Below are 4,745 nucleotides of genomic sequence, written 5' to 3' on the forward strand. Positions count from 1 at the left end.
TCAAGCAATATCAATACACAAATAGCAAGATGAAGATCAAGGCATCAAATAAAGATAGCCACATCCAAGCTTAGCAACTCCATAATCTTCTTCATAATGTCCCATGTATCAGATGAATTCAAAAGATAAGCATTAGACACAGGTTCAAAGTAACAACTTCAATAAGACCATGTTGCAGATGAACTCAAATGGGATCACAATACTTGCTTCAGATGAAGTTTCAATTCACAAGCACTTGGTTTCATGAAAGTTGGCATTGGCCAAGTCTATTTGCATGGGGGTGTTGCCTAATTTTAAGTCCAAAGTCTCATATCAAATCAAACATTCCACACAAATGTCTTTTAGGGTTTTTGTTCTTATTATGTACATTAAGGTCAAAAGACCACAAACACAAACAAGTATATACAAGCACAATATAATCACAAAATATGGCTCAAGTGAGCAAAGTGAAAATGGCATTAAAGTAAACAAGTTAAATGGTATGAATAATGGCAAATGAATAAAGACTTAAAAATAAAGTGCATAAAAGTAAATGATTTGAAATTAAATGTTAGTTGTTAGTTGATTAGAAGTTAGTATTGCTTTTGCTTTTGTTTTTTTAAGTCCTTCTTTGGAGAACACTCAACCCACTATTCACAAGCATGGATCCTTGAACCAAGACATCTTCCAAAGAAAGGAAAAAAGGCCAAGTTTCCACACAATACCATGAAAGAGGGGAGACTTACAATCTCACTTACTAGAATGCTATGCCTTTTGTGTCACAAATTTAGCGCTATGTTAAGCAATCGTAATTGGACTTATGTAGAAGTCACAACTATTTGAGGTCGGGCAATAGAAATTTTAGTTTTAGTGCATGTTAGAGATATGGTATTATGAACCATACTCCTAAAACATACCACACTTAAAAGAATATGCAAAAGGGATGAACTTAATCTCATCCACACTTAATGTGATTTTGCAATCAACTAGCCTTAGGATATAGAGACATCATAGGTCCATGAAATGAATGAGAAGAGAATGGTATTAAGATGAAGAGGAAAGGGGAATGGAATCAACACAAATTGGTCAAAGGAGGATTTTTATAAAACTAAAATCATTCATTCATTTTGGGAGATGAAATATACATTTCATCAATCCCCAAAATCCAATTATTTTAACTCAATAAAGTCAAATCAACCTTGACGAAGGCCCAACAACACAAGTCAAACTCAACAAGTCAATATCAAATGCTCAACATAATTTATTTTGCAATTAAACAATAAAAATCAATTAAGTAATACATTAAATTAAATTATGGTTGGTCAAAATCCTAAAACCTCATCCAAACACCAAAGAAATGACCATGAGATTTATCATAGATCAAACAAGGTCAAAGGACCTCGGAGAATTTTTTTCATTAATTTTGGAAACTTAAAACTATTTTTAAACAATTAAACATATTCATAAAAACAATTAAATCATGAAAAATATTAATAATGATCCAAAAAATAATTTTAATTCAGAAAATGAAAGAGGAATTTATTTAAATTTTTTTGGTGAAACTCTCATATTTTTTGGATCTTTATTAAAATTAATATGAATTAATGAAAATAAACCAAATAAAATGAAAATCAGAAAATAGGAAAAAACGTGGACCACTTGATCTCCCTCATTAATTGAGATGGCAGATCAAGTGGCTGCTAGCGCGCATTCCATGATGGACACAAGTCAAAGCGCTGCAGGGATGGTATGCAAAACCAACGCACGGGATTATAACATTTCAAATGGATCATGTGGTTCACATGAGTGTCAGCACACCACCGGAACCAAAGCTCCGGTCTCCTTCTCCGGTGAGTTTCACCGGACTGGTTCACTCACAACCATCACCAAAATTAAAAAGTAGGACATGAGTTTAAAGTAAAAATGCTCAGGAGCTCAAATCTGGCCTCAATTTTGTCTAACTCCAAGTGTATTGAAAGATACAGGGAGTTGAATTTTGAGGTGCATGGTCTGAGTTGCCTCGATTTGACCTCAAAGCAACTCAATCTTGTTGCCTACATTGGTAGGACTTCAGACAACCAAAGATCAAGAAGAATTATGGAGAATTGAGTGAGAATCGAAGAGATGAAAATTTCTGGAAAATACCTTCAATGCAGGTTTGTATTCAATCGATCTTGTTATTACTTGCTCTTAATCTTGCTCAGGACACTTGATGGAGTGGAATGGAATGATCAAAAGGCACAGGACTCTTGGAGATTTGAATCTCAAAAACAGTGAGATTCAAACTTAATTTCCAATGGAAATTATCAAGGTTATCCTTTGAAATGAGGGGGTTTGAAGGTTTGGATTCAAAGCTGGCGCACAAGGTCCTCAATTCTGATGGCAAGGGGCTCTATTTATAGCCAAATGGATTAATATTTGCACACTTGAAATGAAAACCCAAAAATGGCAATGTACATTGCATGGGTGCATGGGCATGTAACAGACCCATGTAATCACTTCTTCTGATCCATAATTGAGTACAAACATTGTTGAAGTCATGTTGGAAAGCTATGCATTGGTGTATGGAAGTTTCAAGTTCAATTGTGCCAAATGGTCATCCATGTTCAAGCCATGAGCAACTCACTCATACTTTGTCCAAATGGGATGAAATTGTACTTTTTGGAAAGGTTAGATCAAGAGGAAAAACTTTCATGTTAGACACTTTTTTATTTGAAGCTTGGATCATGATGAATTTTGAGGTGGAAGTTGGGAAAATCAACCATGTCAAAAAAAATTCTAAGTGTCAAGCCATATGTTCACTTATTCCACCCTGGCTAACTTTTTATGTGAGCTTCAAATGAGAAATGTTCCTTCATAAAAGTTGTATCTATCTCAAAGTCCTTCAAAATGGTCACAAATTTGACCTCATTTGGATTTAATATGAAGGAGTTATGCATTTTTGAAGTTGAGGAAAATCACTTGTTCAATGGCATTGGTTCAAAATGACCTATAATGTATCCTCATATCACATGCACATAAAAGTTGATTTTTCTCTTCCTCCATACATAAAAGTTGAATTATACATCTTTAATTTGATTGTGAAACTTGGAAATATTTAATCTCATAAAAATTGAGTAAGTTATGGTCTTGGGAAGTTGACCTCCAAATTAGGGTTTAGACAAAATGACTTATAATCTTTCACCATAAAAAATGACTTTCTAAGAAAAACTAGAACTATACCTCAACATGAAAGTTGTTTGTAATGTCATTTAAAGTAATTTTTCTCTTGGAATAATTTTCATATGACAAATATTGTAGGAGATAGGGTCTAGGGAACCCTAGTTTTGATCAAATGAATTCCTCTGGTCAACCACCATCAACCAACTTGCTAGCTTGTAATTATCTTGACTTTTGGGACTCATGGGAGATCATATATGCATAATATGATGAAATTTGAAGTATCCCTTGAGATATTTGATCAATTGGTGAAGAAGCTTGTTGAAGAAGTTACATAAGATACCCAGATGAACTACGGTTTCCAAGGCAAACCAATTCCAAGCTCTTGATGAATTCTTGATAAGAACAACATGTTAAGATCATGGGGATTCATATATGATACTTATATCCATAGTATACCAATTCTTTATTGAGCTCCTTGCATTGAGGGTCTTAAACCCTAAATATGAGCTTGATAGATCAAAGGTGAGCATGTGCACTACCTACAAAAGAGTTAGACAAATACAAAGACATATTTTTGATATTTTGGTTAGTAAATGATAAAAAATACAAAGTATGATACAATCACATGTTGCTTGCTGATCTCTTCCAATACGAACCCAATGAATTGAGGGTAAGGAGGATGCCAAGATGTGATCCCAATGCCAATGCATATGATGAGATAGCATGAGGGATCTTAGGGTCAAAATTGGGATCTTACACTTGTTTCAAATCTATATCTTTCATTTTGTTGGTTAATGTCTTGGTTTCTTGTGCTTGGTTCATTGGATAGTCATGTCGACTAGTCCACTGAATAAGTCCATAATTCCTTTTCTTTCCATTTCAATCAATTCAAATTTGCAAGCATCATTCCCCTCATATCATGTTCATTTCATTACAAGTGTCCATGTTCATTGCAAAAATTACTTTTTTGGCCAATTTTGCTACAGTTGACTTTTGGTCAATTGACCCTCCTTTGACCCCTCTAAGACTTGTTTTTATGCATTTTATCATATTTCATCATCAAAATTTTGTTTCCTTGGATTTTTTATGACTTTGGGGACTTGGTCCATTTCTAGGTTGGACCACCTTTTGGACCAAGAAACCATGTCCATTACCAGGTCCATGATCAAATCCAAAACCTAGTCAAACCAACTGTTGGACCTACCTAAACTTTTTCCCTTTTTGCCTTTTTTCACTTCAACTGATCCAATTACCCTTTTAAGCCAAATTCCATTCAAAGTTCCATTGATTCACATTATACATTAATCCATAATCATCAATTTTCCATACACACAAATTCATTCTATTTCAAAATTACATATCATTTAACCAAATTCAAATTAAATCAAGTTTCAACCAAATTTTCATTCATTCATTAATACCATACATTCAAAATCACATTCAACCATAAATTCCACATTCAAACACAAAATTCCAAAAAACTCAGAACATATTTCAATTCTAATTTCTAAAACCTCCTAACCGTTTTTCTAACCACTCACTAATTGTTTTTCAACTTGTAACTAACTTTCAACCATCTCAACAAACTATAACCGAATTTCACA

This window comes from Lathyrus oleraceus, chromosome 6, assembly GCF_024323335.1.
Source record: "Lathyrus oleraceus cultivar Zhongwan6 chromosome 6, CAAS_Psat_ZW6_1.0, whole genome shotgun sequence".
NCBI classification, from domain to species: domain Eukaryota; kingdom Viridiplantae; phylum Streptophyta; class Magnoliopsida; order Fabales; family Fabaceae; genus Lathyrus; species Lathyrus oleraceus.